Source organism: Diabrotica virgifera, chromosome 6 (genome assembly GCF_917563875.1).
Source record: "Diabrotica virgifera virgifera chromosome 6, PGI_DIABVI_V3a".
NCBI lineage: Eukaryota > Metazoa > Arthropoda > Insecta > Coleoptera > Chrysomelidae > Diabrotica > Diabrotica virgifera.
Genome location: NC_065448.1, coordinates 69636106 through 69649341, shown reverse-complemented (window position 1 = coordinate 69649341; position 13236 = coordinate 69636106).

Genomic DNA, 13236 nt, shown 5'->3' with positions numbered 1-13236 from the left:
CGTCCCGTAGGCGGAACAAGCTGACAGCTAGAGATGGGCGTCGATTGTTCCAGAATAACAACTGGGTATAAATACGGGCATATTTGTAAATAGAGTTTAGTCTTAAGCTAAAGTTTGTAAAGTAAACTTGTATAAATAAATAATAAAGTCGTAAATAAATACCCGAACGCTCGTTTTTGTTACATTATGTATCTGCTCAATTATTCCTGTCAACTGGAATCATTATATTTTTTAGAATAATTAAGACAGAAAGTACCCCGCAAAAACCTTATGGAAATTAGGTCCCAGTGGATTAAGTTCATACTTTGGGAAAATACTCTTTGAAGCATCCTGATAAAAAGTTCTCATGGGCACATCTCGATCGTATGGAGGATTTTTAAGATATAGAGGCACAAACTCGGAAAATTATAAGATTTACCGGGTATTCCAATTCCCTGAGTTAATGGTTATCTGGTATGTAGAAGTTTGGTTTATATAAAAGTACTAGTAGTCTAGGATTGTTTCCTGGCTATCCAATGACGACCTTTACTTTGACCTTGACCTTCAACGGACGTCATCTTCTAGAGTTTCGAGGGTTTTCAGCATTAAATTTATATAAACCGATTACTCATGGGTTTTTGGGATCGCTAAACCCGAATATACCATCAGAATTCACCTTCAGAGGACCTGGTGGTCATGGCCACTGCAAGGGTCACTGCAAGGGACGTCATCTTCTAGAGTTTCGATGGCTTTTATCATTTAATTGATGCATATGAGTTACTGGAGGATTTTTTGAGGTCGCTAAACACAAATATGCCATCAGAACCGACTCCCAGAGCACCTGGTTTTAAGGTCGATGAAAGGGGCTCCTGGAGTTTCGTGGGTCTTCGGTACTATATTGATGCAAACGTATTACTCATAGGTTTTTGGAGTTGCTGAACACAAATACCCCATCAGAACAGACATCGAAGTACCTGGTGCCTAAGGCACGTCATGCTATGGAGATTCGAGAGCTTTCGGTACTAAAATAATATAAACCGATTACTCATAGGTTTTGGGGCTGCTGAATGTGAATACGCCATTAGATCCGACCCACGGAGCACCTGGTGCCTAAGAAAAGTCTTCTTCTGGAGTTTCGACAGGTTTCGGCATTAAATTGATGTAGATGGGTATGACTCATGGCTTTTTGGGTCTGCTGAACACAAATACGCCATCAGAACAGACTACGGGGTACCTGGAGCCTAAGGCACGTCGTCTTCTGGGGTTTCGAAAGTTTTCGGTACTTAATTTATTCAAGCGGATTAGTCTTGTGTTTTTGGGTTTGCTGAACACGAATATGACAGATAACAGACTCTGGAGTATCTAGTGACCACGATGAATAATACTATCAAAATAGTATTTATATCAGATATAAATTGAGTTTATATTTATAAATAATTACAACAAATGAATAGCACAACATAGCTATTTTAATAAAAATCTACAAATAACAAAAAAAACTTTTCTCCAATTTGTACGCTTTCTTTGCACAGCAACTCAGAAAACCTTCGAGTACTCGGTGTGTACCAAACCGTTTGCATCAATTGATTACCAAAAACTCTCTAAACTCCAGAAGATGACGTGCTTTAGGCGATAGGTGCTCCGGTGTCTGTTCTGATGGCGTATTCGTGTTCAGTAATCCCAAAAAGCCATGAGTAATCTATTCGTATCAATTTAATGCCGAAAACACTCAAAACTCGAGAAGATGAATAACCTTAGGCACCAGGTGCTCCGTGGGTCGGATTTGATGGCGTATTAGCGTTAAGCGACCCCAAAAAGCCAAGAATAATCCGTTTTTATCAATTTAATGTCAAAAACCCTCGAATCTTCACAAGATGACGTGCCGTAGGCACAATGTGATTCGTGGGTCGGATCTAATAGTGTATGCATGTTTAGCAACCCCAAAAACCTAAGAGTAATACATTTGATTCCTCCGAAACTCCAGAAGATAACCTGTCTTAGGCACTAGGTGCTCCTTTGTCTGTGCTGATCACGCATTCGTGTTCAGCAACCCCAAAAACCTATAACTAATCCGTTTGCATTAATGTAGTACCGAAGACCCTCGAAACTCCAAGAGCCCCTTTCATTGACCTTAGAAACCAGGTGCTCCGGGAGTCTGTTCTGGTGGCATATTCGTGTTTAGCGACCTCAAAAAACCCTCCAGTCATGCACTTGCGCATCAATTAAATGCCGAAAACCATCAGAATTCTAGAAGATAAAGTAACTTGCAGTGACCCTGGCCACCACTTGCTCGGGAGGTCAATTCTGATGGCATATTCTTGTTTAGCGATCCCAAAAACCCACGAGTAACCTCTTTATATCAATTTAATGCCGAAAACCCACTAAAGCCTAGAAGATGACGTCCGTTGAAGGTCAAGGTCAAAGTAAAGGTCGCCATTGGATAGCCAGGAAAAAATCCTAGATTACTAGTACTTTTCTTTGATCCAAACTTGTACATGTTGCCAGATAACCGGTGACTCAGGGAATAGGAATACCCAGTAAATCTTATAACTTTCCGAGTTTGTGCCTCTATATCTTGAAAATCCTCCATACGATCGGGTTGTCCCCATGAGAACTTTTCATCACAATGCTTCAAAGAGTGTTCGTGCGGGGTACTTTGATTACTAATTAAACAACACCTGAAATTTTATCACAAAAAAATTATAGGGAAATTGTTTCAGTTGTCAGTAAAATTGTATAAAAATTAAGTTTTCTTTAAGACAAAGCCACTGAAGCAAAATTTAAATGAAAAAGCTGAAAATAAGCGACATAATCAATAAGAAGTGCCATTCGGACGGAATGCGTGAATTGAAAAATGAGATAGTGATATTGACGAAATTTAAATTAAATTTCGTATTCGTTATGACGTTTTCGGATGATTGATGTACCAAATAAACAAAACGCCAGTGTACACAGGAGTGTAAATAAAAAAGAGAATCCGTTGAAAAGGCAATAAAGCCCAAACATCTTTTATTAAAGTTTTTGTGGGATAGACTTTTTTAATAAACGCTTTCTGCTTTTTCTGTCCGCTAAGCGATGACACTTCATAAGGCGCATTATGAGAAAGGGTACATTGACTCGACAGCACTTTAAAAAAAAAGATTTTGTTTTGATATTTCTTACATTTTGCATTAATTGTGTTGTACGTCTTGCAGGTTATAAGTTAGAAAAACAAATAGAAAGCCAAAATCAGAATATGTCATAATATATATTTATAATCTATAAAGGATTGTTGAAATGGGAATAATTCCTTAAAATGATTTATTAAAATTTAAGTAATATATAGGGTGAGGCAGATAAAGGGCCTATTAGAAATATCTCGAGAACTAAAGGCAACCTAATCATGAAAATTGGAATGAAGGGGTTTTGAGGGGTGATGTATTTAATGAAAATATTTTTATCTATTTTCTACTTCCGGTTATATCGGAATTTGCTTATAACTTCGTTTTTTTAAAGGGGACACCCTGTATATGTTTACATTTTTGGATTTTCCTCGATATCTCCTCTCTTATTATATAAGGTTTTATGTTATCATACAGGGTAGTTTAAAAGATAATTACGTGTTTTTGTTAATTTAGTAGCAACTTTCACACCCTGTACAAGTAAAGTACTTTGACAAAAACTCTATTTACGTTCAAATGATTTTTAATATAGTCTAATATCGTTAAACATTATTAATATAGATATATATTGAATTTTAGTATACAGGGTTGGTCAAAACACGGAATGAATATCTTCTGAGTTTTCTTAAATGGCACACCCTGTATTTTAGTATTGTAATGAAGTGATATTTTATGGTACTTTTTTATTTTATAAGCATTCCCTATACCTAACTGCTTTAATTTGTGAGTTATTGATGATTAAATTCAAACATTAATTGTAACAAAAAATACGTGAAATTTTATTAGGTTGGCCTTGAAAATATTCAGTCACAAATAATTTTTCGGACATAAATACATATTAATCTAGACTGATCGTTAAAATTCGCAATAATGGTTGAGCTCTCAAAATACTTACCTAGTTATGATTGTTGGTGCGATTAAGAATTAAGCACAAATTAAAGCAGTTAGGTATAGGGAATGCTTAAGAAATAAAAAAGTAACATAAATATCATTTCATTACAATACTAAAATACAGGGTGTTCCATTTAAGAAAACTCAGAAAATACTCATTCCGGGTTTCGACCAACCCTGTATACTAAAATTCAACGATTAGCTATACTAATAATTTCTGACAATAGTAGACTATATTAAAAATCATTTGAACATAAATAAAGTTTTTGATGTCAAACTACTCCAATTCTACACTTCTACAGGGTGTGACAGTTGCGATGAAATTAATAAAAAAACGTAATTATCTTTTAAACTACCCTGTATGACAATACAAAACATATATTTTAAGAGAGAAGACTTCGAGTAGAATCCAAAAATGTAAAATATACAGGGTGTCCCATTAAAAAAAATGAAGTTATAAGCAACTTCTAGTATAACCGGAAGTAGCAAATAGATGAAAATATTTTCATTAAATAGATCACTTTTCAAAACCCCTACATGCCAATTTTCATGAGTCTGTTGCCTTCAGTTCTCGATATATTTCTAATAGGCCCTTTATCTGCCTCACCCTGTATACAAAATAAATATAAGTTTACCCCCAGTGAACTAATTTTATTAAAAACTCCACGGAAAACCTAATTTTTTAAATATTTTTTTGGCATCCATTTTATTGCGATCTATTTTACACAAAACAATAAACAATACAGGTAAGTGTTACGAAAATAACAGTCACTATTCTTTCACCCAGTGGTGAATACCTTAAAGCAGGGGTGGGCAAAAGCCGGCCCGCGGGCCGAATCCGGCCCTTTTGATTACTTTATCCGGCCCATTGATAAATCCTGCAAGTAATTTTTTTAAGAGCGTAGGCTCAATGCTTTTTAAATGCATTCATTTTATTCGAATCCTGTGAAAACCAATAAGTATTTTAAAAAAAATTTAAACGCAGAATGAAATATTACATTACTGAGACCGAAAGTCCCTGAAAACTTCTATAATATTTATCACAGAGGTGAAAAAAAAAGAGAAAATTTAGTATGATTTTTAATTTCAAATATATCGTTCAAAGAAACTTTTTGTTTATTCTAAGGGACTTTTGGCCCTCGGTAATAATTTTTCAAAAATATTTATTAGTTTTCTCAAGATTCGAAAAAAATTAATAAATTTAAAAAGCATTGGTCCGAAATTTTGCGCCTACGCTCTTAATCTCTTTTATGGGATTTTGCTGATATCAAGAGTATTAGTGTTCGTAATGTTCGTATAAATAAAGAATATCTATCTTCTGCTTTTCTTAAAAGCGTCTGTGTATTTAACCCGGTCCAGTTGCGAATATTTTTCGGCCAGGGTATTTGCCGTCTACCAGGACCCCTTTTTCTTCGATTTTACCCTTTACGATATCTTTAGGATTCGTCGATAGCACCACAATTCGAATGCTTCTATTTTGTTTAGCATTGCGGTTTTTAACGTCCATGTCTCACAACCATACAATAGGATAGACCACACATAACATTTCAGCACCTTCTTTCGAATATTCATCGACAGGTTTCTATTAAATAAAACTGGTTTCCAGGTCATAAAAGCCTTCCGTGATATTTCGATCCTAGTTATTATCTCTTCATCAGAGTCACAATTTACATTTAACCAGCTGCCAAGGAACTTGAAATGATTTACCCGTTCTAACTCATCTCCATCAAGAGAAAGCTGACCTTGATCGATATTAATCTTTCCAACTGCCATCCACTTTGTTTTTGAAATGTTGATTTTAAGGCCTCTCCGATAGCTTGCTTCACTGACTAGATTTAGTAGTGTCTGAAGATCTTGTAAATTTTCAGCAAGAATGGCTGTATCGTCAGCGTATCTAATATTGTTGATTACTTCTCCGCCTAGCCTTACTCCCTCTTGTCTGTCATCCAAAGCCTCCCTAAAGATTTCTTCAGAGTACAGATTAAAAAGGGTGGGTGATAAAACACAACCTTGTCGTACTACACGTTTTATCGGCAGTTTTTCAGTACGACTGTCTCCAATTTGGATAGAGGCTACTTGATTGTAATATAAGTATTTCAGCAGTCTTATATCGTAGTGCTGCCTGCAGGCAATCGAAAAGTGTATCATGTTGTACTCGGTCGAATGCCTTCTCGAAGTCGATGAAACAAACATAAACGTTCTTTCGGAATTCACAACTTTTTTGTAATAGAACGCGCATACAAAATAGTGCTTCTCTAGTTCCTAGACTATTTCTAAATCCAAATTGCTTATTACCCATTCTAGTTTCGCACAGAAGGAATACTCGGTTTTGTATAATACGTAAAAGTATCTTAAGTGTGTGACTCATCAAACTGATTAGTCTAAAATCGCTGCATTTGGTGGGCCTGCTTTTCTTTGGTAATGTTATAAACAGTGACTCCATCCAATCATCTGGTATTTTTCCTTCGTTGTAAATTTTGTTAAAGAAAGTAGTCAAGTAGGTAATGTTTTCCTCATCCAAAAGTTTAAGTAGCTCAACAGGGATTTGATCTGGTCCATGTGCTTTATTGTTTTTGGCTTGTTGTATTGCTTTTGTGACTTCTGACTTCAGTATACTGGGACCTCTGTCTAATTGGTTGTCACAGGTAGTATTTGGAGCATTTTCTCGAGAAACAACGTCAAAAAGGTCACTGATGTGTCTCTTCCCTTCTTTGCACTGTTGTTCGTGATCACAAATTTCTCCGTCTGCGGTTTTAAGTACGTGAGAAATTTTTTGGTTTCTAATTCAGGTATATTTAAGTTTCTTGTGGAGGTTAAAACTGTCATGCTTTTTTGGAGGTCTTCTATTTCTTTACATGAATTGTCGAGCCAGGATTCTTAGGCCTGTTTAATTTTTCTTTTTATGAGTTTGTTAATTTCACGGTATTTGATAATATTTCTATTTTTGTATTTTCGTCGAACTTCCATCAAGTCTAGAATTTCTTGGTACATCCATTCATTTTTTGCCAACATTGTAGGTAAATTCCCTTACGTCCTCTAAAATCGAGTTTTGAATATCGCACCAACATTCGTTAATAGTTCTGTTTTCGTTTGGTATATTTGATATTCTGTGCATTTTACTATTTATCTGCTGTGCTATGTGTTCGCGCGTTTGGGTGTTTTTAAGGGGGTCGAGATATATCTTACTAGGCTTAATTGGCTTTGTTAGTTTCTTTAATTTAATTTGTATTTTGGAGCAGAGTAAATTATGATTTGAGTTTATGAGTTAATGGCATATAAAACAACATAATTCTATTCTACCTCCCACCAGAATGAAAACAATGGGAACCTTCTCTGGTTACACCTCCGAGGCTTCTACAATTTGCAAGCCATACGGATGCTGAGTCTAAGGAAGATGAGAGTAAATGTAAATAAAAAATGAATAACCATTTTCAATTTCGTTGCAAAACGAAAATACAAATAAAACATCTGTTTTATTAAAAAATGATTATCCTTTATCGTTTATAAATAAGGAATTGTCAAGATTGGATCGAATGGAACAGAACAACTTAGAACGGGATCCTACAACATTCACCAGAAATAATACGAGGAAAATATCAATACCATATATAAAAGGACTATCCGAGAAACTTAAAACAATAGGAAATAAATTCAACATTTCAACAACATTCAAAACAACAAACACATTGAGATCTATTCTATCTAAAACTAAACCTAACAATGATCAAGAAAGAACAAAGAATTGCATTTATAAAATACCTTGTGAATGCGAACAATTTTATTTAGGTGAGACATCAAGACCATTAGACGTTAGAATAAGTGAACATCAATCTTATATTAAAAATAGAGAATTTGAGAGATCTCAAATATGTCAACACGCATGGGATAATGAACATAGAGTTCAGTGGAGAGATTCAAGTATAGTCCTGAAAGAATCAGATAGTAAAAAGAGAAAAATCAAAGAAGCGGCTCTAATTATGCTAAATGAAACCAATTGTGTCGCAAATTCCTCGGTAGAATGCAGTAGGATGTGGTTACCCATACTGAAAGAGGAAGTCAATAGAAAGAAAATACCAAGATTAGTAAGTCAATAATATCGAGCTAGTACATATTTTATATTAGTATTACTTATATATCTAGTATTATTAATATTATTTATAATTTAAACATGTTACAAGTCAGAATTTGGTATTATTATTTGAGAGTAAATTAATGTAAGACCAAATACTTACGATGTCGGGATAGTATCACAGGGTTTTTCCTGGTTTTCCCTTGTGATTTACTATGAAGTCTCTAACTCGAGAATTTTACTGTCGTTGCATTTGGTTGCCTTTTTAAAGACATATCACATGCTATAATTTTTTATGACGGATATTCTTGAGTTGGGGTTAATTTCATGTAATCGAATGAACTATCTTTCAGTAAGTCGTCCCAGGAACGCAACTCATAAATATTGGCAATATCATTTTAAAGTCTTCTACTTTAAAATGTATAATATATGTCTGAATTGCCAATATAAATGAGTGAGATTAAATAAATTATTAGAAGAATTTTTTTGCTTAGCAACAACACTTTTATTTATTTTAGTAATATTTTGTATTTTGACAACGGCACCCGATTTGGGCGTCGAAACGTTAATAAAATTATTTTTTTCATTTTAATTGTGGCTTATTTCCCATATAAATAATTAATCATAAAAATGCCACAAGGAAATAGCTTCAGAACAACGAAAATACAGCCGAACCATATTCTAGTCCAATCATGCTTCAATTCACTCAAGAATATGGTTCGGCTGTATTTTCGTTTTGCAACGAAATTGAAAATGGTTATTCATTTTTGATTTACATTTACTCTGATTGGAGTACGAAGGGAACCATTCTCGTTGGAACTTGACCGCGCTGAGCAGATGGGACATGAATTGTAAATTGTAGAATTCCCTCATCTTCCTTATTCTCAGCATCCGTATGGCTTGCAAATTGTAGAAGCCTCGGAGGTGTAACCAGAGGAGGTTCCCATTGTTTTCATTCTGGTGGGATGTAGAATAGCATTATGTTGTTTTATATGCCATTAGAGTGAAAACTTAGTCTTTTTGCTAGCGGTTGCCGCTAGGGCATCTATGCCGTTTCGTTCGTTGCAATCCGGGACTGCACGCTGGGGTTTGTTTTGGTTGGATCAGAGAGAGCAGCACATGTGCCTCCTGGTGAGAGACTTATAAGTTTCGAAACCGGTAGAGGTGCTTGCTGCACTCTCCGATTGGACTAGAATATGGTTTAGCTGTATTTTAGTTTTGCAACGAAATTGAATATGGTTATTCATTTTTGTTCTATTAGGTGACTTTGTAGTATCTGAGAGGCTGGGATTGGATTTTCGTGCAAGCCATTAGGACAGTGTCATCATATGTTGCAATTCTTTCGCTTTCTGCTTTTTCTGTCTGCAAAGCGATACCACTTCATAAGGCGCATTATTAGAAAGGGTGCATGGACTGGACAGCACTATTACAAAAAGATTTTATTTTAATATTTCTCACATTTTTCATTAATTGTTGTACGTCTAGCAGGTTATGAGTTAAAAAAAAGGGAAAGTAAAAAACAGAATATGCCATATACTACTTAAGGGATTGTTAAAATGTTAACAAATCCTTAACATAATTTTTTAAAATTTGTACAATAATATATTAAACAAGGTGAAAATAAATGTTTATTACCAGTAAATTTATTTTATTAAAACTCTGCCTAAAACTTTAATTTTTTTAGTAAATCACAAAAGAATGTATATAGCCCAGTAAATGAACGGGAAATTCGGCGATACCGTGTAATTTTCAGGGGCAACTCCGAATTGCATGAAAATTTGGATTTAGGTTCTACTTACCCTCCACTTCAAAGTTGAAATTGTGCCGTTGGTTGCTTTTACTTGGGGGGTGACAGTCACCCCTTCTCGGGGGTGAAAAAGCATACGTTCAGGATAAGACCGAAAATGGATAAATTGACAGATTCTAAGCAACTTTTGCTCTATAGAGTTTTTTACTTAAGTCAATACTTTTCGAGTTATTTGCCATTGAAAATGTTGATTTTTCGACAAAAAACTACGTTTTCAGACGGTTTTTCGCAAATAACTCAAAAAGTAAATATTTTATCGAAAAAAATATCCTTAGTAAAAGTGTAGCTTATAAAAACCCAAAAAAATGGTGTATCAGTAAAGTCTATCAATCAAATAAAAACAAAGTTGTAGCTCATGAAAAATACGTTCTTATTCGTGTAATTCCAAATCGAATATTTCAAGGTGAAATCGCCGAAAACTTAAGCATTTTTCGGGAAAAACCCATTTGAACTTTTTTAAAGTGTTTATAAAAAGATTTGTTTTAATTGTTAACAAAAGTATTAGCATTAAAAATAAGCGAGTTACGCTCAATATAATGTTGGCCCTCTTTTTTTTTTTGTAAAAAATCATGAAAATCTCGCCGTGTTTAGCTCTCCAAATGAAATTAATCGCTACCGCTTTACAAATAATTTACTTACCTATCTATTTTTTATATGATCTGTCAGTCTCATCGGTTTAAAGTGTTTATTTTTGAAAGGGTTATAATTGAGAAAGCTTGAATGGGTCAGTAATCACCAGTGTATGCAAATTTTGAACAGCCACATCTTAACCAATTTTCTTATGGGGAAACAAAATGAAACTAGCATGTTTATAATAGCAAAACCTATTATAATTTTTACTCTTTAAGATTTTTATTATCACTAATACTTTTTAAGTTATTTTGAAAAAGTAAAATTTTCAAAAATTTTTAGAAATTTTTTTTTTACTATAAAATAAAATGTTTTCAGAAATAAGCACTTCAAACCAATCAAACTTACAGATCATAATATAAACAATACACACACAGTTAAAATAGATGGTAATCCCTATTCCTTTTGGATTACTTCGACAACGAATATTTTACTGTGCAAAATAAGAAGAACGAAAGTAAATTGCAAATTACATTGTTGTTTATTGGAATAATTATTAGCGCCATTTACTTTCGTACTTCTTATATTGCACAGTAAGATATTCGTTGTCCAAGTAATCAAAAACAGGCGTATGTTCGTGGAATGGCCTATAAAGCCAAACGATTAATTTCATTTAGGGTGCTAAATAGAGAAAGGTATTCACGATTGTTTTAACAAAAAAAGGGGCCAACTTTTTTTTTCTGTGTAACTCGTTTATTTTTGATGCTGTAAACTTTTGTAAAAAACAAATAATAACCTTTTTTTCGATACTTTAAAAATGTTAATAAGGTTTTCCCGAAAAACGCTTCTTTCTTCGAGTGATTTCGCGTTGAATTATTCTATTTGGAATTAGACGAATAAGAACGTATTTTTAATGAGCTACAACTTTGCTTCTACTCAATTTGTAGACTTTACTAATACACCATTTTTTTCGTTTTTTTATAGGCTACACTTTTGCTAAAAATATTTTTTTTGATAAAATTTTTACTTTTTGAGTTATTTGGGAAAAACGGTCTGAAAACGTAGTTTTTTTGTCGATTTATCAACATTTTAAATCGCGTATAACTCGAAAAGTATTGACTTACGTAAAAAACTTTATAGAACAAAAGGCGCTTAAAATAAGTCAATTTATCCATTTCCGGGCTTATTTTAAAAACGCGTTTTTCACCCGCCGAGAAGAGGTAAATGTCACCCCCCAAGTAAAAGCATCTAACGGCACAAATTCAACTTTGAAGTGGAGGGTAAGTAGAACCTAAATCCAAATTTTCATGCAATTCGGAGTTGCCCCTGGAAATTACACACCAAAACGGTCATTTATTGGGCTAATAATGTATTACCTCTCTCTAACTTTTCGCAAAAATTTTAGGTAGATATAAAATCATTGGTTATTTTGTATCTAAACATAATGGCTAATAACCAAACTGACTAGGAGTTGGTTTTGAAACATTTTATTTATGAAGCTTGTTGGTCTTCTTTTCGTCAACCAATTTCCATCTACTAGCGATTGAGGCCGATTGGCTACTTGTATAAATGTTAATTCTCTTTGCTTTGGAGTCTCTATCCATGATTTCATCCAAAAATAATTGGTTATTTTGTATCTAAACATAATGGCTCATAACCAAACTCACTAGGAGTTGGTTTTGAAACATTCTATTTATGAAGCTTGTTCGTCTTTTCGTCAACCAATTTCCTTTTGATCAATGCAGGCGATCAGAGCAAAAACTATAACCTGGTACATATTTTTATGTTGACCTAGACTGTAAATTATTATACTTACATGTCTGCCAAAGACAGTACTGTGGGAAGTTTTAGATCCATCAGTAGCCATATTCAATCCCCATTAATCCAACGGCGGATCCAATAACCTTGCAAGGTGGAGGCAATGAAATACAAATTTTCTCGTGACTGGCGTACGCAGGTTTTTTTTTTTCGGGATGGGCTGTTATTTTCTTATTCTTCATGTACCATGTCCTTTCAGAAAGTTGGTTACCATTAGAGACTGCAATTGCTGGATCCAGCATCCAGCAATCCAGCTGGATCCAGCGCTTTTTTTGACATGCTGGATCCAGCATATCATGCTGGATCCAGCAGCGCAGATCCGCAAACGTGTCAAATTCGAAATAAGTTACTTAATGGCTGCATTAGTCTCTTTATTCAAAGCCGTGAGTCGGCAACTTGCCATTCTATCGTGCTGGCAGTAGCTCAGTATGCTGGAAAGTTTCTATAGCTTAAAAGTTTGCATCGATAAAACGTTTATATACATTGATTCTGCGATAAAATTCTCTGCAGGCGAGTGCCACTTTTAACCGGCTGTAGAAGCTCTTTACAGAATAGAGTCCACTTTGATAACGGCCGAAACAACCATGAAATTTGTCTTAGACAAACTAAATAGCCAGGACTTTAGGCCTTAATGCCGATCTATCGGAAGCACTACGCAACAGAATCAAGGAACGGCGTCTCTATGAGATTACAGGTACATTAGTGTATTTACAAAATCAAAAAAAGTATGACGAAGGACTAAACAATCCTGGTTACTTCCCCATGCCGAAAAATAATGCAATGCGACAAGAGATGAAAAATTTGTTGATTCGTATAAATAAACAAGTAACTGTGGAACCAGTGCAAGAGATAATGAAAGATGGGCCAACCAATCCGGAGCCTGTAAATTTTACTTTGGATCAAGAACTTGAGATTGAATTGAAACGAGAAAGATAAAACAT